The sequence below is a fragment of the Rhinopithecus bieti genome, unplaced genomic scaffold, assembly GCF_001698545.2.
Source record: "Rhinopithecus bieti isolate Rb0 unplaced genomic scaffold, ASM169854v2 scaffold_2453, whole genome shotgun sequence".
Classification (NCBI taxonomy): domain Eukaryota; kingdom Metazoa; phylum Chordata; class Mammalia; order Primates; family Cercopithecidae; genus Rhinopithecus; species Rhinopithecus bieti.
This window is the reverse complement of record NW_016804447.1, coordinates 5,092,395-5,115,166: the sequence shown is the minus strand read 5'-3', so window position 1 is coordinate 5,115,166 and position 22,772 is coordinate 5,092,395. Positions and strand designations below refer to the sequence as shown.

General features: G+C 41.4%; 1 long non-coding RNA gene across 1 annotated transcript in view; it reads left to right on the top strand.

The window, feature by feature from the left end:
• Nucleotides 1-22,772, top strand: part of LOC108527235 (uncharacterized) — a 55,084-nt gene that overhangs the window by 7,532 nt on the left and 24,780 nt on the right. The window contains exon 2 of the long non-coding RNA XR_001884754.1: nucleotides 13,639-13,729. This is a non-coding gene — a long non-coding RNA (uncharacterized LOC108527235). The remainder of the gene's footprint in view (nucleotides 1-13,638; nucleotides 13,730-22,772) is intronic.

Here is a 22,772-nt window from a genome sequence, read left to right as displayed (position 1 = left end):
GGCCTAAGAACATCAGATATGTGGAAGGAAACATACTGTCTGATATGGCTTAGATCTGTGTCCCTGCCCAAATCTCATGTCAAACTGTAATAACCAATGTTGGAGGTGGGGCCTGTTGGGAAGTGATTGAATCATGGGGGCGGAATTCCCCCATGCTGCTGTTCTCATGATAGTGAGTGAGTTCTCATGAGATTTGGTTGTTTAAAAGTGTGTGGCACCTACCCCACACCGCTTGCTTCTGCTCGGGCCACACAAGATGTGCCTCTTTCCCCTTTGCCTTCTGCAATGATTGTGAGTTTCCTGAGGCCTCCCCAGAAGCCAAGCAGATGCCAGCATCATGCTTCCTTAACAGCCGGCACAACCGTGAGCCAATTAAACCTCTTTTCTTTATATGTTACCCAGTCTCAGGTATTTCTTTATAGCAATGCAAGAACTCCTAGTGGCCTAAGAACATCAGATATGTGGAAGAAAAAGGAAACATACTACCCTTGAAACTTTTGAGTGGCTTGTACTCCCTCACTAATTTAGACTGTTTTTTCTTGGGACAGAAAATTAATTTTCCATTTTTTAGTCTCCACCCAAATAATCTGGTACTATGCACACAGCATGTGCTCAGTAAATGTTTGACCAACACCATGACTGTGCTATATTAATTTCCTTTGACATACCTGCCTAGGAGTAGGCAGTCAAAAATGTGGGTCAAAGAATGTGTAGTGTATTATAATCAGACTTATTTCTGATCTCCATTCATGTATGCTAAAGAATGTGAAAAGACCAAAATTCTATCAATTTATTTCCATATGGGTAATTCTACAAGGATTATATTTTATTACTATAAGCTTTTGTTATGAGTCATAGATACCTGAAAATTTAAGAATATACCAGGAACCTCTTCTCGTTTTTAACTCCCATTGTTGAGAAGTGAGAGTGTGCTCTTTCCCCTAACCATTCTCATCCCGCCCACTCCATTAAATATTATGTAAAGGCAAAAATCCCCCAAATGTTTAGCTCTGACCTCATGTATCCAGTTGTCTACATGACACCTCCACCGGAGTTCAATAGGCATCTCAAACTTAATCTTTCCAAAACCAGACTCCTGATCCTCTCACTCCCAATTTACTCTACTCAGCCTGCTCCACTTCTGTAAATGGACCACCATTCACTCAAGCCAAAGACTGCAGGGCTCATCCTTAATTCCTCGCTGTCCCTCACACCAACTGCCTGACCCATCAATAAGTACTATTGCTCTTCCTCTACATCATCGCCTAACCCATTTGCCTCTCTCCATCCTAGCCACCACTACTCTCTTCTACATCATATCTTGCTTGGACTCCGGAACTTTGGTTCATCTTTTCATCCATAAAGAGGCCTTCCCTGAATACCCAATCTAAAATTGCTCCCCAGAGTCTATCACATTGCCTAATTTCATGTTTTTCTTAGCATTTATCACTACCAGTTAATTTTCTTATTTGTTTGTTTTTTTATTGGGAAGGAGGAGGATATTTTCTGTCACTCCCCATTCAAATGCACGCCCATAAGAGTAGGGACTCTTAATGTCTTGTTTGCTGCTACATTTCCAGTGTTTATAATAGAATTTGACACATAATAGGTGCTCAATAGTATTGAATTAATAAATTAATGAATCAATTAGTGAATAAGCCTAATGTGTATTTGAACATGAAAGATGAGCAGAATGCAGAACAACACAGGTTTTTATGTAAGTAACAGATTTATTGAGACTAAATTTAAATTATCCAATGTCCTTTGACAGCTCTCACCCTACTATTTTTTAGTTAACAATCGTTGAACATTTATTACATGCCAGAAACTGAACATTTTTTACACATATTAGCTCAATGAATTTCATTCCATCCTTGTACAGCCTTATAAAGTAATTACAACTAGCTAAGTGGCAAAGCCAGGATTCAAATAAAAGTCAGGCTTATTCCAGAGTCCCAAGCTCTTTACTACCATTTTAATATGAACGTTCCTTTCAGACTGGCCAGATTCCCTAGAACACTCATCCAGCAAAGTAAGGTCAGGGCAACTTAGCCTCAATGTAAAGCCCCATGGCTCTCCCCTGAAAAGCTGCAGCATTTGTGTGGTTTCCTTTGAGAGCACATCGAGATCAAAGCTTGGCTATACAAGACCATTCTTCTCACAACGCATATCCCATGAGCACAGCAAGACATTAGCCAAAACAGCATTTCTTCAGTTAGTTAATTAATAAATTTCTGAGTGTTCTGCTGAACCTGTACAATGATTATTACACATTTTCTAAGATTCAGGCCTCCGAAGTTGATACTTAACAAAATTTTCTTTTTACATACAGAAGGATTGGGCTCTTGTAAGGATGAAGTGAGCTGGTGCATATGATATCTCTTTGAAAAAATATAAACTATTACATAGAATATGCACCATAATATAATCACAGAATTCTGGAAATGGAAAAGAACTAAGAAATGGCACCTAATTTTATGAAAGTGAACAGTGAGGCACAGAGAGGTGAAGTGACTTGTGGTTGAGGGGCTGGTAGCCAATAGAATGAAATTACATTGTTTACCGAATTTAATTTTCTTTTCTCTTCTTTTTTTTTTTTTTTTTTTTGAGATGGACTCTCACTCTGTTGCCCAGGCTGGAGTGCAATGGCATGATCTCGGCTCACAGAAACCTCCGCCTTCCAGGTTGAAGCAATTCTCCCACCTCAGCCTCCCAAGCAGCTGAGATTATAGGCGTGTGCCACCACGTGTGACTATTTTTTGTTTTTTTTTTGTTTTTTTTTTTTTAGTAGAGATGGGGTTTCACTACATTGGCCAGATTGTTCTCAAACTCCTGACCTCAAGTGATCCGCCCGTCTTGGCCTCCCAAAGTGCTGGGATTACAGGCATGAGCCACTGTGTCCGGTCCCAAATTTAATTTTCAATCTGAATCTCAGTAATGATCTTTACAATCATCTTAACTGAGTCAACACACCTGATTTCAAACTTTCAGAATGATGCCAAGTTTATGATATTGATGTGGACATATTTTTTCTGGACCTTATATTTTATGTAATATTTTCTGAAGAGACCAGTCACCCATATAATGAGCAGTGGACATCATTTCACCTTAGTGTATCCAGGAAAAACAAAACAAGACAAAACTACTATATGTTTATGATCAATGAGCTCTTCAAAAATTAATTGTCACAGATGGAACTGTAACATATGGTGCATTTGAACAGTAAGAGTCCTGCAGATGGACACTCTCAATGGTACTTTTTTCCCTAGTGACTCTCAACAGGAAGTGCTGACATTTGAAAATGTATGAAGATTTTTTGGGGGGTTGTCATAATGATTAGAGAAAGCTCCTGGCATTTGGTGTCTAGAGGACAAGGATGTTAGTATAAATGGCCTGTAAGCCAAGAGATTGTTCTACTTAAAGAGCCATATCACCCAAAATTCCAACAGCTACCCCAGACAATGGAAAAATGACTGCAAGCATCTGCCTGCTTCAGATAACTCCTTCTAATTATGTATAAAGCACTTATTTTAATTTGGAACTATCTTAGTTCATTTGGACAGCTATAACAAAATACCATGAACTGGGTGACTTGTAAATAACAGAAATTTAGTTTCGCACATGTCTAGAGGCTTGGAAGTTCAAGATTAAGGCACTGGCAGATTTGGTGTCTGGGCAAGGCCCGCTGTCTGGCTCAAAGATGGCACCTTCTTACTGTGTCTTTCCATGGTAGAAGGGATGAACTAGTTCTCTGGGACTTCTTTTATAAGGACACTAATCCCCTCCATGAGGGCTCTGCCCTCATGACCTAATCACCTCCCAAAGGCTCCACCTCCTGATACCATCACACTGGGGATTCAATTTCAACATAAGAATTTTGAGGAAACACAAATATTCAGACAACAGCAGAAACTTTTACGAATAAAGAAGAAATTTATCAAAATGACCAAGAGCCTGGAAAAACATAATAGAGTTTACTAAATACTTAAAATTATAAAAAATAGTTTCAACATCTCTGGCAACATGGTGGATAAGAGATCCTGCAACCTAATGCTACACAACATTAAACGTGCAAGATAAAATATGAAAGTTACTATTTTATGAATACATAAGCCTACAAAAAATAAGAAAATTGCTCTGAGGCCATGACTAGAGTGGGTGCATGGGTGCAGAGAGGTGGCTGAGCCCTGCAACACCTGATACTCACCTATAAATTATAGGGCTAAAAATTTAGCAGCAGTGGGTGAAGTGGGTAGCAGAGTGGGAGTAGGGGAAGAGGAAGGCTAGAGATAAAGCCCTGGACTCATGGAGGTTGGAAAGCTGAATTGGAGACCATCTTGTATAGAGCTAGGATAGGCAATGGACTATACTTTCAGGAAAAAAAAAAAAAAAAAAGTTGATGAGGACAACAAAAGTCAGAATAAAATAAATGCAAAATGAACAACAACAAAAGGCTAGAAGAGATTACGCTGCTCTGTCTTCCTCAGCTCTCTAATTTTTGCCGTTGCCTTCTCTTGGCTGAACCCAACTGGAAATCAGACAACACACAGCCCAGGAAGCTCGGCATGCAGAGCAAGTCAGGGAAAACACACGGCATACATTCAAGGTCAAGCAGACGTAGAACCTGCATAGCTAGGTATTCTGATAAAGCACTTCTATGCAGATTATCTGATTTAATCTTCACAACAGACAGGTACTATTACATCCCCTAGAGTAAACTGAATCTTAGCATGGCCAAGTTTCTCTTCTAAGCATGCAGCCAGTAATGATGGCACTGGGCTCTAACCCCAAGTTAGCCTGACTGCATACCCTGCACTCTTAACCATTTTGCTGTATAGTTGTAACAACAGTGTGATTCTGATGTTGACTTCTTGTGTCTCCTCATTGGGTTTTGGGAGAAACTCTAACTCAGAAGTGGCCTGTTCTAATCCAGTCCTCTTCTGCATTGTCCTGGTTTTGCTTTTCTTTCTTAGACTTTGTAGTTCTACATGAGTCCATGTCTGACTGTTTTACTCATGTCAAGTCATTTTCCATCTCTGTCAGCAATGGTTTAAAGTGCAGGGTTATCCATTGCTTCATAACAAACTGCTCCAGAGTTTAGAGGCTTCAAACAACAACAATGTTACTATATTTCACAACTTTGCAGGTTGGAAATGTGGTCAGGGCTTGGCTGGGTGACTCTTCTGCTCGATGTGGTGTTGACTGGTGTTCCTTGGTGGTATTCATCTGATGGTTCATCTGGCTTCATTCCCAAGCTTGACTTTTTGGCAAGAACAATGAAAGGCTGAGCTCAGCAAGACTCCTCTCATTATCCATGTAGTCTCAGGGCACTTCACCTGCCCTCTCCAGCAGGGTAGTTGACATGGTTTGGCTGTGTCCCCACCCAAATCTCATCTTGAATTGTAGCTCCCATAATTCCATGTGTTGTGGGAAGGATGCAGTGGGAGATAATTGAATCATGGGGGCAGTTTCCCCCATATTGTTCTCGTGGTAGTGGATAAGTCTCACGAGATCTGATGGTTTTATAAGGGGTTTCCCCTTTTGCTTGGCTCTCATTCTTTCTTGTCTGCCACCATGTAAGATGTGCCTTTTGCCTTCCACATGATTGTGAAGTCTCCCCAGCCACATGGAACTATGAGTCCATTAAACCTCTTTTTCTTTATCAGTTACCTAGTCTCAGGTATGTCTTTATCAGCAGCATGAGAACAGACTAATACAGTAGTCTAATGCCTTACTTGGCAGCTCAGGGCTGCCAGTCTTCTTACAAGCCTAAGCCTGAAACTGTCACACTCTACTGGTTAAAGAAGTCACAGCTCAGATCCAAGGAGAGGGGAAATATATCCCACATCTCAATAGCAGAAATTATTTGACATCAAAGAATTTGTGGCCATCTTTAATCTGGCCAAAGGAATAGAAACTTCACTAACTATATTTCTGTATCATTAGTTATTTATGTTCCTATTCACTATTCCTTTTATCTGTATAATTTCCAGTTTCCAAGAAATATCCCTCTTCTTCAACTCTACATAAGCCTATTACAGCTGACTGGGCAAAACACCATATATTTATTACAAACAATTGTTTGTAATGCTACCATGATGCCTGGCCCATAGGAGTTACCCAGTAAATACTGGATGGACAAATGACCATTTAAAATAATGCCCTTTTCTAATTGTTTGGAGACAATTGGGAGGTGCATTAGAGAAGCATAACTAATAAGATATATAGACATATGAGAGGGGATTTATTAGGGAAATTGGCTCATGCAATTATGGAGGCTAAGAAGTCCCATGACAGGCCATTCACAAACTGGAGACCTGAGATGCTGGCAGCATGGCTCAGTCCAAGTCCAAAGGCCTTAGAACCAGGGAAGTCAATTGTGTAACTCTCAGTCCAAGGCCAAATGCCTGAGAGCCTGGCGGGGCTGCTGATGTAAGTCCTGAAATCCAAAGGCCAGGGAGCCCAGAGTTGTTGTCCACAGCCAGGAGGGGAAGAGTGTACCCTAGCTCCAGCAGAGAGATCGACGTGTTCTTCTTTTCTCTGTTTTTGTTCTCTCCAGGGCCCTAGTAGATTAGATGGTGCCCACCCACATTGAGGGCAGATCTTCCCCATTTAGTCTACTCAGACACACATGCTAATCTCCTCTGGAAATGCACTCACAGACACACCCAAAAATAATACTTTACCCAGTTTCTAGGTACTCCTTCAGCTAGTCAAGTCAACACCTAAAATTAACCATCCCAGACAGTGTTTACAGACAGCTCCAATTTCAGCAGGAAGTGAAGGCTACTGTGAAGCTTCTCCTCCATTTCATATGCTATTTTCTGCATGCTTACTGTCTGAGTTACCGCTATAGATTTCTTCCCCAGTTCCAAATGGCTCGGGAGTTCCACCGGTTCACAGGGCTCACTAGTACTAAACAGGACCTAACTCGTTACTCCCTACTTCTTTGTGTCTCACACAGTGATCTGAATCCCTTAACTCCGTTTTTCTCAAATTTTGAACTATAGAGGAATGACCTGGAGAACCCGAGAAAGCACCAAGCACTGAACTCGTCTTCAGAGTGTTTGATTCAGTAGGCCAAGGATGGGGCTCAATAATCTGAATTTCTTTCTTTCTTCCTTTTCTTTTCTTTCTTTCCTTCCTTCCTTCCTTCCTTCCTTCCTTCCTTCCTTCCTTCCTTCCTTCCTTCCTTCTTTCTCTCTCTCTCTCTCTCTCTCCCTTTCTTTCTTTCTTTCTTTCTTTCTTTCTTTCTTTCTTTCTTTCTTTCTTTCTTTCTTTCTCTTTTTTCTTTTGAGACTGAGTTTAGCTCTTGTTGCTCAGGCTGGAGTGCAATGGCATCGTCTTAGTTCACTGCAACCTCCGTCTCTCGGGTTCAAGTGATTCTCCTGCCTCAGCCTCCCAAGTAGCTGGGATTACAGGCACCAGGCATGACACCCAGCTAATTTTTGTATTTTTGTAGAGAAGGGGTTTCACTCTGTTGACTAGGCTGGTCTTCAACTCCTGACCTCAAGTCATCTGCCCACCTCAGCCTCCCAAAGTGCTGGGATTACAGGCATGAGCCACAATGCCCGGCCAATAATCTGCATTTCGAACAGGTTCCCAGATGCTGCTCATTTCAAGTTATGCCAACAAACAACATAGTTTCGTCAACATTAATGGGTATTGACGTTACTTGAGATGGATTTTTATAATCCTGAATTTAAACTAAAATACAGGGATTGGTGACTTCTAATTCATACATTAGATTCACGTCTTTTATAAAATTGATTATCTGAAACCTTCTTGTTGAAGTGTTTCATTTAGAAAACACAACAGTGAGCTATTGTCAGAGACTCCCATGAAAGTTAGATATCAACTGCTGATTAGTACTTTAGAAAATCATAAGGAGTATTGTTGCTGCTAGAAACCTATTAAGGATTTTCCATTTAAAAATTCTTCATTATACTGAACAAAGAAGAATTTTTGCTCCGGTGCAGTCTAGACCTGGTTCTGTTGCTTAGCAATGGGCTCTGCCGTACCGTTACAGCCCTGTGTTTTCCTCTTCAAAAAAAGAACAGTATGCCACAGGTGCTTTTTAACTTTACCACCGTGCTCCCATGAAGAAGAATTCATAATCATTTTGTATTTAATCTAGCAGACTGAAAATTCTCAAGGTGAGATCTTTCTTTTAGGATGTTGAAAATGCACTGTGCTCTTTCTTCAAAGTGAAAGTCTATGATTCCCAATCATTGAAAAAAAGTTCTGGAGGAATTCGCCTTTCTGACAAAGAGCCATCAATCAGTTAATACAGATTGTGGCGTGCCTCGTCCATATTCAGCTGTGGGCCGAGCAAGTGGAGGAATCAAAAGACATGTAAAAGAATATCTGTGCATACATTTCATACACTGTAAAGCAGCAGGTTTAGATCTTATAATGCATCCTTCATAAGATCTATGAGGCATAAGAAAGATAAGATTAACTTAGGAGAAACAATAGCAAACTGTATAAGACAGTATGTAATTAGCTACTAAATTATGAGGCTCTCAATGAAAAGCCTCTTAAGAATTCAAGGAGGGTAAAAACTAATAAGAGGAAGGGCTGGCATTTATCAAGTACCTGCTATATGCTAGGCACTTCAAATGCATTATCTGTTTCAGTAGTCACAACAGTCCTGTGAAGTCAGAATTATTATCATCCTCATTTTCAGATGAGGACTGCAAGTCTTAAAGGCTAATTAGCTTGCTTGTAAACAAACCCAGGTCTGGATTAAGTAAAGGAGAAAATCGAGGAGTGTGGATAGACAGAGATCCACCCATCATGCTGCCCTTTCCCTGGTGTCTCTTTGCATTATTCATAAATGCAGGGCCAAATTCCAGTCCTCATGGCCCTCAGGGAAAAAACCTAAGCTTTAATTCATGCTGACAAACCTCTGTGAATACCTATTCTTTTAGCCAACAGAAAGTCTCCTGGGACAAAGGTGAAGGAAGGAGGATTTCTTTTCATATTATTTTTGAACAATGAGTTCTGTGGAGTGAGACATGATTTGCATAGAAGTGTGTTGATCTATAAAAGCGTACCCCCTATTTTCATAACAGTGGAATCACAACCTTCCAGACTTGAATTGTTTAGCATTTCTGTCCAAAAAATATTTCTCCTTGATTGCATTCATAACACTCTGCACCTCTTCTGATTAACCTGTTTTTGATTCAACTATTCCTTGAATTTTATCCCCACTCCTGTCTTAAAGTGCTCCAGACTCTCCAAATAACGGTACCTATATCCTGTATATGATTTCACTCCGATACTCTGCCCCAAGTCCTCATATGCATATAGGAAAACACAAGATAAGAAGTCACGTTTTCCTGGAGGCTTTTGAGACAAAATATAAGACTGGCTAGGTCCCCTCTACTGCTAGACTTGGGGTAGGGGTTGTTTTTATTCTTTTATGAGATTGTCTCTCAGGGGCACCTCCAAGAGGTGACATAGGAAAGGCTCAGGAAAACAAAGTTTATGACACAGCACAGTGGCTCATACCTAAAATCTCAGCACTTTGGGAAGCAAAGGCAGGTGGATCGCTTTAGCCTGGGAGTTTGAAACCAGCCTGGACAACATGGTGAAACCCCATCTCTACAAACAATTCAAAAAATAAAAAATAAAATAGCCGTGGTGGCCCACACCTGTAGCTCCAGCTGCTCAGGAAGCTGAGGTGGGAGGATCAAACTGCACACAGGAGGTCGAGGTTGCAGTGAGCCATGATCGCACCACCACTCTCCAGCCTAGGTGGCAGAGTGGAACCCTGTCTCAAAAAAAAAAAAAGTTTATTATACTCACAAGTCCTAGAGACACAGCAAGCCACACAGAGCCAGGTGGGAAAGGCACCAGGGTAGGCAGGAGGCAAAAGACAAGAGCTAGGGGAGAACATTAGGCCACTGCCTTTACTGGAGTTTCTGCAAGAAAAGCAAGATAGGGCAGGGTGAATGGTTTAGGATTGGCAAGTTTGTATAATTTCACTGGGCTCTAAACTCTAAGGGTGGTCTTTAGTTGCCTGGTACCCGAACCTGGGAGGATTGAGAGAGAAGAATATTGTGTGTTGGGTTGTGCACCCTGATAGAGAAGGCATGGCTCTGCACTGATTAGTTTCCATACCAAAGCCATACTCCTATCCGGGCCCTTTGCTATCTGTAAGAATCAGCTAGCACTGGGAGGGGTAGTCTCTCCCCACCTAGAAAGGGTTCTTAAGATATCAAAACATCAAAATACACAGAACATTGACAATATATACAATACAGGGTACGTTGTCAGGGCTCAACCCAAATCCCAGGCCTACAACTTTGCCAACTACCATAGAATGTTTCTGAAAATTTTGTGGAAGGTAGAGGGAAAAGAGCATGATAGGTTAATATTTGAATCAACTACTGAGCCCTAGGCTGGAAATGAGTCCTGGGTTCTAGAACTATTTCTGGCCAAGTCTCAAGGCTATAAAATGTGAAGGACAAGAACAAAAAAAGAAATAGGTATTATTTAGCACTGTCAAGGATGCATGAGAACTTTCATACTAAGCCAGCAGACATGCACATTGCTACATTCTCTTTGGAGAGCAATCTGGCACACAGCAAGTACTGTCCTAAAGAAACTCTCTCCCATGTGCACTGGAACTCCCACACAAAATGTTCATTGCAGGTCAGGCTCAGTGGCTCATACCTGGAACTCTAGCACTTTGGGAGGCTCAGGTGGAAGAATCACTTGAGGCCAGAAGTTTGAGACCAGCCTGGGCAACATAGCAAGACCTCATCTACACACACACACACACACACACATAAAATTAGCCAGGTGTATTGGTGCACACTTATAGTCCCACCTATTGGAGGCTGAGGCAAAAGGATCCTCTGAGTCCAGGAGGTTGAGGCTGCTTGCAGTGAGCTGTGATTGCACCACTGCCTTCCAGCCTAAGCAACAGAATGAAACCCTATCTCAAAAAAAAAAAAAATTCATTGCAGCATTGTTTATAATAGTGAACAACTGGAAACAACTACATGTCCACCAGGCTAAGCAGGTAAATAAAACGTGGGCTATTCATAAAATGCACTATAACATTTCATAGGAATAAACTAATCTTACATATTAAGATGTGTAGATCTTAAAAATATAATGTTGCATGAGAATAAAAGCAAGCTACAGAACAATTTGTACTATAAGATACCACTGTATACATCTTAAAAGAAAAGAAATAAACTTACATAAGAAAATCTCTATCTTGTTTATGGATTCTGTATATTCAAGTAAAGTATTATCGTATTTAAGTGACCTGGAAAATATATACACCAAATTCATGGTAGTGGCTGCCTCTGGTGAAGGAACTGTGGAATCTGATTGGGGGTGGAAGATGAAAAAAGCTTCGATTTTACCTAAAATGTCTCAGTTCTATTATTTAAATGAAAAAGAGCCAGGCACGGTGGCTCACACCTGTAATCCCAGCACTTTGGGAGGCCAAGGTGGGCGAATCACTAGAGATCAGGAGTTTGAGACCAGCCTGGCCAACATGGCAAAACCCCGTCTCTATGAAAAATACAAAAATTAGCCAGGCGTGGTGCCATGCACTTGTAGTCCCAGCTACTTGAGAGGTTGAGGCAGGAGAATCGCTTGAACCCAGGAGGCAGAGGCTGCAGTGATCCGAGATCGCAACACTGCACACCAGCCCAGGTGACAGAGTGAGACTCTATCTCAAAAAAAAAAACAAAAAAAAAAAACAAAAAGAACTTTGAAGAAAAGAAGTAAAATGTTAACAATGATTGGCTCTGGAGTGAAATGATGTTTATTACAGTATTTTATGTGTTTTCCTACGTTTCAAAATGTAGGTTCCATTACAAGAAAACCACAAACAAACCCATAGCTAAATAATGCCCTTTTCAGCTCTGAATTTTAGAATTGTATAATTAGGAATGTCGTGCATTTCAGTTAGAGGCTCAAGGTTCACCCAATTCTGGTCTGGCTTGGGCATTCCCACCAAAATGAAAGGTTGAGCTTCAGTGAAACCTTTTCGGTCCCCTTTGGTAGAACTGTCTTCATGGGCTCCAGGCTAGAAAGGGCCTCCTGCCTGGTTTAATGCTCTGCTGTCACCATCTTGAAATTCTGAATAACTTTACCTTTGAACTTAAGTTTTGTAATTGAAAGCCGATGGGACAATGGAGTGTGAGTGTGAGCAGAGGAGATATGCATAATATATTAATATGTGCCCACAGTTTCTCGCCATCCATTCACACAGAATTTCAAACCCATGATCTGTGGGAAGTCAGCAAGACTCCAAGTGAGTACAAGATAGTGAATTATGGAAGTCACCAGCTTCCACAGTGTTGGTAAAAGTATGCACATTGGCCAGGCGCAGTGGCTCATGCCTGTAATCCCAGCACTTCGGGAGGCCAAGGTGGGCAGATCACCTGAGGTCAGGAGTTCAAGACCAGTGTGGCCAACATGGTGAAACCCCATCTCTACAAAATACAAAATTAGCCAGGCATGATGGCAGGTGCCTGTAATCCTAGCTACTTGGGAGGCTGAGGTGGGAGAATTGTTTGAACCCAGGAAGTGGAGGTTGCAGTGAGCTGAGATCGCGCCATTGCACTCCAGCCTGAGCAACAGAGTGAGACTCCATCTCAAAAACAACAACAACAACAAAGTATGCACATCAAGAAGCAAAATATAAACAGTTGAGTTGGTTTAGTTTTGTGTAGCATTTCCACTGTTGTAATAAGAACATGGGCATGTATGGGCCGCAAAATACAAATTATGCAATATCTGTGATTCCACATATGAAGGAAATGCTCTTATACTAGCTTTTACAATTGCACAATAGAAAGAGATTTGGTAAGGTTTTTGCAAGCAATTTAAAGAAAGAAAGGAAATGGCCTTATATTTTAATATGTTTATTGGCATTCTTTTCTTACTTTTTGAATAAGGGAACCTACATTTTTATTTTACATTAAGCCCAAAAAATAATGCAGTGGACCCAGCCTTTTGGCTTTTACATCTGATGTACCTAAGAGAAATTGTCATCAAACAACTGGGTGGTTGCCTGGAAAAGTTGTGATGATTAGTTTTATGGGTCAACTTGACTAAGCTAAAGGGTGCCCAGATAGTTGATAAACATTATGTCTGGGTGTGTCTGTGAAGGTGTTTCTGGATGAGACGAGCATTGGAATCAGTGGACTGAATAAAGAAGATGGTCTTCACCAATGTTGGTGGGCATCATTCAATCCATGGAGGGCCCAAGTAGAACAAAAGGATAAAGGAAGCTGAATTTTCTCTCTTTTTGAGCCAGAACATCTATTATCTCCTGTCCTTGGACATAGGACCTCCTGGTTCTCAGGCCTTCAGACTTGACTGGGAGGCACATCACTAGCTCTCCTGGTTCTCCCGCTTGCAGATGGCAGATTGTGGGATGTATTGGCCTCTATAACTGTGTGAGCCAATTCCCATAATCAATCGCTCTCTCTCTCTTTCTCTCTCTCTCTCTCTCCCTCCCTCCCACTCTCTCTTTCTCTCTCTACTATTGGTTCTGTTTCTCTGGAGAAAGTTGACTAATATAAAATTCCCTGTGCAGCAAAGCCAGGGACAACCGAGAGCCCAAATCTTACCACAGCTTGCTTTTTCTCTTGTTTCCAGGAGCTCAGAATTATCTGGTAACTTTGCAGAAGTGGCTCCTGACCCAGATGAACATTACTTCAAGACAAACATGGGTGAAGGACCACTTCAGGTATGTGGGTAAGGCACCTTCTTTCATCTGGAAGACAATGGTGAATAGCCCAGGTTTTGAAGACTGCCTAGATTGGAATCCCTCCTCTACCATTTAAAAACCCTGTGACTGTGGGCAAGTAAAGTAATTATTTGGTACCTCAGTTTCCTCATCTGTAAAATGAGCTAATAGTGACATGTGCCTCATAGGGTTGTGATGATTTAGTGTGCTGTGCCAGTTATGTAAGAAGCCTTCTCCCTTAGGTCTTCAGTTTCTAAATGGGAGAGAGTGTAAGGTAATGAAAAGGGTGGGGGTGATGTAGTTAAACCAGGTTCAAGTCCAGCTCTGCAGGTCCAGGCAGATCCAGGCAGATTTCTTCACTTGCTGAAAAATGAAGAGAATGCCCATCTTAGCCTGCTTATTGTGAGGCTTTATGGGAGATAACCTATGGGACCTTACCTGTGGATTCTCTCCCCTCAGTTTTCTTTTTGACAAAAGACCCACCCATACCCTATGCACCTATCTGTAGTTGTCCTAAAAAGCAGATGGGAAGGTGGGCATTTGAACCTTCTACGTGTCCCTCAGAAATGTCAGAAGAGCTGACTGCTTACCAAGTGAAAGAAGGGTAAGAAAGATGCCCTAAGCTCATGTTCTGTTCTTTCACAGGGCAGGGAAGGGAGAGAAAAACCATTCAGAAGCTGTAGATGGTAGACAACGAAGCAAACCACAAGGCCCTGGGGCGTGCAAAAGAAAAGTAAGGTAGCAGAGAGGGCATCAAGTCAGGATTAAAAACATATCCCCAGGGTTCAAATGGTCAGAAGACAGCTTCCCATCCCCTAAACTCCCTACTCTGAATGTCAGCCCTCCAGACCCAATCCAATGGAACCTCAAGCCAAGACAGTCATAAACAGCTGACAGCAAGCCCTGAAGACAAGGATAAAAGAAAATGGAGGCCCCAGTAAGGAAAGAATAAAACTGCCATCCCAAACTGGAACACAGAACCCATTTCCCCAGCATTGCTATGTGTGAAGGTTAACTTCTCTGGAAGGCTTGACTCTAACTCTGGTCACTGTGTTGTAATCATCTTAAGGTCTGCTTCTTCCCTTAGTTTCCAGAGTCTGGAATAGAACCAAGTGCATAGCAGGAGTCTAAGAATATTTAATGAGGCCAGGCATGGTGGTTCATGACTGTAATCCCAGCACTTTAGGAGGCTGAAGCAGGAGGATTACTTGAGGCCAGGAGTTTGAGACCTGCTGGGGCAACATAGCAAGAACCTATCCCTACAAAACAATTGAAAAATTAAGGCGGGTCGTGGTGGCTCATACCTGTAATCCCAGCACTTTGGGAGGCTGAGGCGGGCAGATCACCAGAGCTTGGGAGTTCAAGACCAGCCTGACCAACATGGAGAAACCCCGTCTCTACTAAAAACACAAAAATTAGCTGGGTATGGTGGCACATGCCTGTAATCCCAGCTACTTGGGAAGCTGAGGCAGAATCGCTTGAACCCAGGAGGCAGAGGTTGCAGTGAGCCAAGATGGTGCCATTGCACTCCAGCCTGAACAATAAGAGCAAAACTCCAGCTAAAAAAAAAAAAAAAAAAAAAAATTAAAAAATTAGCTGGGTGTGATGGTGCATGTCTGTAGTTCTAGCTACCTGGAGACTGAGGTGGGAGGATCACTTGGGGTTACAGTGAGCTATGATTGCACCACTGCACTCCAGCATGAGCAACAGAGCAAGACCCTGCCTTAATAATTAATGAACGAAGAAGTAGGGAAATGAATGTCTGGGCATCTATGAAATGACACCAGTAATCATCTTAAGGAAAGATCTCAGTGGTACGAACAAAGTCCCCAGTGGTGAACTCCAGTGAGTAAGTTTCAGGTGTTGTCTTGACCAGCCATATACTGTTCTGCAGGTTGTCCACTGAGCAAAGATACCTGACTAAGCAGGTAGGAGGGAGTCGAAATATAGCCTGTGCTCCCCTTGCCAAACCATGAGCCTGTCCTAGGGCTTTGTCTTCGTGGAAGAAGGAAGGCTTTTCCACTGCATGCAAAGACTCTGAATGAACTAGCAGTGCCCATTCCTGGGCCTTACTGGACTCAATATGTTTATGAGCTATTTTTCTTCAGGAAGGCAAAAGTAAAGCATTAGTTGCCAAGTAAGAAGGTTTGATGGAAGAGTAAGACAAAGTAAAAAAGAATGCCAGGGACCTGAAAGCAAACTTCAGCTTAACGATTTTTTGTTGTTGTTTTCTCTGCCATAGTAAAAGCAAGCTTTGCTTAAGAAGTCCAGCTTTGCTTAAGAAAAGCTCATAAAGGCAGAGATCCTTACCTAATGGCAATGGTTAGCTTTCAGAGTAGATAATTAAATAAGAGCATATTCTAATCTCCAGCCAGTGCTTCCTACTAGCAGAATCTAACCAGAGAACAGCTGGGAGTCTGGGAAATGCAGTTTTCAGGCTTCCAGTCCCTTGAAAAAACAGAAAAGAACATCAAAGGGCAGGAGTGGAGTAAAGTAAGGGCATGTATGGAGACGAGTTAAGAGGCTGGTGCAATCATCCTGCTGAGGGGTGCTGACGCTTGGAACAGAGTATAGCAGATAGAAGCATCACTTGTGTATCAAAGACACACTGTCTCCCTCCTCCTCAACGAGAAACCATTGCTCCCCTCTCGGAATTCCCTTGCAACTTCCCTGATGAAATTCACCACTTTTCCTAATACAATCATGCATCACTTAATGACAAAGATACATTCTTAGAAATACATCATTAGGTGATTTCATCATTAGGTGATACCATCATAGAGTGTATCATGCAAGTATAGCCTCCTGCACACCTAGGTTATATGGTGTAGCCTATTGCTCCTAGGCTGCAAACCTGTACAGCATGTTACTGTACTGAATATTGTAGGTAATTGTAGCACGGTAGTAACTACATGGGTATCTAAACATATCTAAACATAAAAAGGCACAGTAAAAATATCGTATAAAAATTTTAAATGGTACACCTATATAGAGCAGTTCCATTATAATCTTATGCGACCACTGTCATATTTGTGGAATATCATTTACCAAAATGTGCTTATGTGATATATGACTGTATATTACTGTTATCTGCATATTACTCTCACATTCTCTACTCCACCATAATCTTCTGAATTGAGTTGGTATCTATCTGATTCATCCTCAAATCAAATAAAATAATTATATGAAAAACTTTTTAAACTGTAAAATGTCATAAGAATAAGAATAAGGTGAATCCTGTTGCAATTCTTGTATGGGCCAGGAAAATGTTGAATATATCCATGAATGACTATATATGAACATCACACAATTGTATCTCAATAATTTTTTTAGTTTTATGTTACTGTTTTCCTAATTTCTTTCTCATTTTTACTTTTTATTTTCATTTGTGGTAGCTTAATAAGAATATCATTGAACACTTTTTTTTTGTTTTTTGTTTTTTTTTTTTTTTGAGACGGAGTCTCGCTCTGTCGCCCAGGCTGGAGTGTAGTGGTTAATCTCGGCTCACTGCAACCTTTGCCTCCCAGGTTCAAGCAATTCTCCTGCCTCAGTCTCCCAAGTAACTGGGATTACAGGCATACGCCACCACGCTTGGGTTTTTTGTTTGTTTGTTTGTTTGTTTTTAACTTTCAGTAGAGATGGGTTTTCACCACATTGACCAGGTTGGTCTCAAACTCCTGACCTCAAGTGATCCACCTGCCTCGGCCTCCCAAAGTGCTGGGATTATAGGCGTGAGCCACTGAGCCTGGCCTAAATATTCTTCATTACATCTATTTTCATACTACAGAAGCTCACAACTTTTTATTTTCCTAGTTTGTCATTTCTTTTTTCTCAAACTACCTTCTTACGAGTAACTTTTTAATCTTGGCCAGCTGTGGCTTTTATTAGCCCCACAAGAGAAAACTCTTTTTTTTTTGTTTTTTTTTTTTTTTAGGCGGAGTCTCGCTCTGTCGCCCGGACTGGAGTGCAGTGGCCGGATCTCAGCTCACTGCAAGCTCCGCCTCCCGGGTTTACGCCATTCTCCTGCCTCAGCCTCCTGAGTAGCTGGGTCTACAGGCGCCCACCACCTCGCCCGGCTAGTTTTGTATTTTAGTAGAGACGGGGTTTCACCGTGTTAGCCAGGATGGTCTCGATCTCCTGACCTGGTGATCCGCCCGTCTCGGCCTCCCAAAGTGCTGGGATTACAGGCTTGAGCCACCGCGCCCGGCCCAAAACTCTTAACTGGAAGGAGAGTGATCTTTGATTTGTTTGGTCATGTTACCCATTCACCTTCACACACACATACTATTACAGTGCTCTGCAAACCATGGATGTTCAAAAAAACACCATCTCAGTCATGATGGCACAGTCTGAGATATAGACTGGAAGCATTATTTGAAATGGGTTTGAAATGGCGAAGGAGATTCAGTCTCCTTGGTCTTGTATCAACGGATGACTTGTGTCTGCTGGAGGTTATGAAAACAGATTCTGTATGAGTCAAGTGAGAGCTCAGGGCCTTGTCAGAAAGTGGACAGTGAGTCTTTAATATTTTGTGTCCTATTTTGTTGGTTAAATAAAATAGAGTGGGTTGAAATTGCAATAAATGGAAACTTAATTTACTTTCAGAAAAATATTCCTAACAATGAGTATTGTAAAAAAAAAAAAAAAAAAAAAGTACATAGGAAACTGTATTAGTCAGGGTTATCCAGAGGGGGAACAAGTAGGGTGTGTGTGTGTGTGTGTGTGTGTGTGTGTATGAGTTTATTAGGGAGAATTGGCTCACACGATTATAAGGTGGAGTCTTACAATAGGCTGTCTGTGAGCTGGGGTAGAGAGAAGTGGCTTATTCAGAGTCCAAAAGCCTCAAAAGCAGGGAAGCCAACAATGCAGCCTTCAGTCTGTAGCCAAAGGCCGAAGAGCCCTGGCAAACCGTTGGTGTAAGTCTAAGAGTCCAAAGACTAAAGAACCTGGAGTCTGATGTACGAGGGTAGTAGTAGAAGGAAGCATCCAGCACAGGAGAAAGAAGGAAGCCAGAACACTCAGCAAGCCAGCTTGTCCCACCGTCTCCTGCCTGCTATGCTCTAGCTGCACTAGCAGTCGATTAACTGGTGCCTACCTACGTTGAGGTTGGGTCTTCCCCTCTCAGTCCACTGACTCAAATGTCAATCTCCTCTGGCAACACCCTCACAGACACACCCAGAAACAACAATTTACCAGCCATTTAAGCATCCTTCAATCCAGTCAAGTTGACATCTAATGTTAACCATCACAGAAACCAACATCATATTTTCTTTTATAGATTGTTTAAAATAGAATGGCTTTGCACTTGAAGAGTTTAACAGAAGGGAAAGGCCAATGGACTTAAAACAAACAAACAAAAATGAACAAACAAAAAAGCCAGAACTTCAACACAAAGTCCATCAGTTATTGATTATGTAATTAAGGACAAGTCATTTACATTCTCTGTTTTCAGTTTTCAACATCTACAAAAATGGATAGTAATTCTCAGGCAAAGACAGTAGTTGTTCCCTAACATCCACTCTCCTTTTCCATCTTTGATAAGGGAACGCCCAAGTTCTGGCTGCGGACATGGCCACTGAGCTAAAGATACACTTCCCAGCCTCCTTTGCATCTAAATGTGGTCATATGATTGAGCTCTGGCCAATGGGATGTGAGCAGAAGTCATGTGTGAAACTTCTCAGATAAATCCATAAAAAAGGGGAGCACGCCCTGAATTTCCCTTTTCCCTTTCCAGAAGCTGAAATATGGACCTCCCTGGATCACTACCTTCTGTCACATGAGAGAAAGTTTTATTTTGTTTTAAACCAGGCTAAGTTGATCTTTGTTAAAGTGTCTGAACCTACACATTACTACATTTCTACTTGAAAATGCTACTGGAATATCCTTATTAGAAGAAAAATAAAGATAGCATCTTGTAAATGTTGAATTGTTTACTCATTAGCCAGGATTATTATGATGTGTCTGAGTTATTTCTATAACTTTCATTTCTCATTTAATCACAGTCATTTGTCATTTAATCACAGTTGTTATTTAATTTTTCATGTGTGAATGTCTTCTCAGATAAAGTGAAATCCACTTGAAGTCAGCAACTTTTCATTAATTGACAGCATCGCTAAATATTTTCTTCATATGTACTACTCAATATTTATCATTTGATTTTTTTTCATAGCACCCAGTTTGGTGCTGTGCAACTATTAAGTATGAAATAAATGTTTGCAAAAAGAGAGAGAGAGAGAGAGAGAAAAGGAGCAGGGTGGTGGGAGGGAGGGAAGGAAGATTGATTGATTCATTATGCTCATGCCTAAAGATTTGTGGTGATGGATGCTGGGGCCTGAAGGAATGGTTTAGATCAATGGTTCTCAAAGTGTGGTCCTCGGGTCAACAGCATCAGCTTCACCTGGGAGTTCATTAGAAATTAATATTCTTGGGCCAGGCATGGTGGCTCATGCCTGTAATCCCAGCACCTTGAGAGGCTGAGGCGGGCGGATCACGAGGTCAAGAGTTCAAGATCATCCTGGCCAATATGCTGAAACCCCGCCTCTACTAAAAATACAAAAATTAGCCTGGTGTGGTGGCATGCGCTTGTAATCCCAGCTGATCAGGAGGCTGAGGCAGGAGAATCACTTGAACCTGGGAGGCAGAGGTTGCAGTGAGCCGATATCATGCCACTGCACTCCAGCCTGATGACAGAAAAAGAAAGAAAGAAAGAAAAGAAAGAAAGAAAGAAAGAAAGAAAGAAAGAAAGAAAGAAAGAAAGAAAGAAAGAAAGAAAGAAAGAAAGAAAGAAAGAAAGATGCTTGAGCTCCACCATAGGCCTACTGAGTCAGAAAGCCTGGGAGTGGGAGTCAGCAAAGATGTTTCAACAGTTCTTCCAGGTGATTCTGATGCACATTTGGGTCTGAGAACCATTGCTTTAGCTGTTCTCAGCCACCCTGCCTATGAGTGTGATGGACTCCTGTCCAATCCAGTAAAATTAGAGGATCGGTGGTACTATCCACAATTGTGTATTAAATGTACATTTTGCATTAATTCATGTAATTAACTCACGTAAATTAATTACATGACCACTTATAACACCACTTGTAACAGTGCCAGGCATATAGGTAGTCCCAATAATTAATGATTGTGTTGTTTTATTATTGTTACTGACAAGGTTCTTGTTGCAATTTGCATTCAAATGATGAAGCAATTTCCTAGGTAGGAACAACACCTTCTTGAAACAATTAAAATGCAGTCAGAGAGTTTCTTTAAAATGGGATTTTAAAATTCCATTTCTAGGCACCTAGAGAATACTTCTTTAAGAGCACAAGGGATCTATATAGTAATTAATTAGTGTATATATGTGTGTGTGTATGTATATATGCATATATATGTATGTGTGTGTATATATGTCCCTTGTGCTCTTAATTCTGTATGTTTAATTTGTTCATGATTTATGACCTATGACACACATATATACACACACATATATACAGTAATTAATTACTATATCTATCCCTTGTGCTCTTAAAGAAACATTCTCTAGGTATAAATGCCCATTACATTACTAATTCATAGCCCTTCCAAAAAAAGTGAAGGAATAACCTGTCTACAACTGAACACATCTCAAAAATGTATGGTTACATGAAAATGCAAGTTTAGAGGAATACTATTATGTGCATTTAAAAAATACATAAAATTTACAAAAATTAGCCAGGAATGGTGGTACATGCCTGTAATCCCAGCTACTTGGGAGCCTGAGGCACGAGAATGGCTTGAAATGGTGAGGTGGAGGCTGCAGTGAGCTGAGATCACACCACTGCACTCCAGCCTGGGCAACAGAGCTAGATTCTGCCCCAAAATAAATAAATAAATAAAAATATAGGTAACAATACTATATATACATATTACTTACCAATACAGTAAGCATTCTGAAATGTGTGTGGTGATACCTATCCATTTCAGGATAGTTATAGCTTCTGGACAAGGAAAAGATAAAGGGATGAAAGATAGAACTTCAGCTGTAACTACTGCGTTTTATTTCTAAAAATTAAAAAAAAATGAAGGGGAGTGTATTAGTCCATCTTGCATTGCTACAAAAGAATACAGGCTGGATAATTAATAAAGAAAAGACGTTTATTTAGCTCAAAGTTTTGTAGGCTGTACAAGAAGCATGGTGCCAGCATCTGTTTCTGGGGAAACCTCAGGAAGCTTCCAATCATGGCAGAAGGCAAAGGGGGAGATGGCATGTCACATGGTGAGAGAAGGAGCAAGAGAGGTGCCAGGCTCTTAAACAACCAGCTCTTGTGAACTAACAAAGTGAGAACACATTCATTACCATAGGGAGGGCACCAAGCCATTCATGAGGGATTTGCCCCCATAACTTAGCCTCCACTAGGCCCCAACTCCAACATCGGGGAACAGGTTTCAGCATGAAATTTGGAGGGGACAAATATGCAAACTATTTCAGGGAGATATCTAAAATAAAGTTTACCTACATTAAATTTGGATACATGAAAGTCTATTAGAAGGCCGGGCGCGGTGGCTCAAGCCTGTAATCCCAGCACTTTGGGAGGCCGAGGCAGGCGGATCACGAGGTCAGGAGATCGAGACCATCCTGGCTAACACGGTGAAACCCCGTCTCTACTGAAAAAAAAAAAATACAAAAAATTAGCCGGGCGTGGTGGCGGGCACCTGTAGTCCAGGCTACTCGGAGGCTGAGGCGGGAGAATGGCATGAACCCGGGAGGCGAAGCTTGCAGTGAGCTGAGATCCGGCCACTGCACTCCAGCCTGGGCTACAGAGTGAGACTGTCTCAAGAAAAAAAAAGAAATTACCAAGAATTCAACAAAGAAAGGTAATAAGGTGAAATATGAAAAAGAAGTTAAGAGACATAGGAGAAATTCAGCATTTATTCATGTTAAAACCTCTCAGCACACTAAGAATTAAAAGGCACTTCCTCAACTCAGTGAAAGACATCCACCAAAAACCTGTACCTACTGTCGTATTTTATAGTGAAAGACTGAAATCGGCTGGGCGCGGTGGCTCTTGCCTGTAATCCCAGC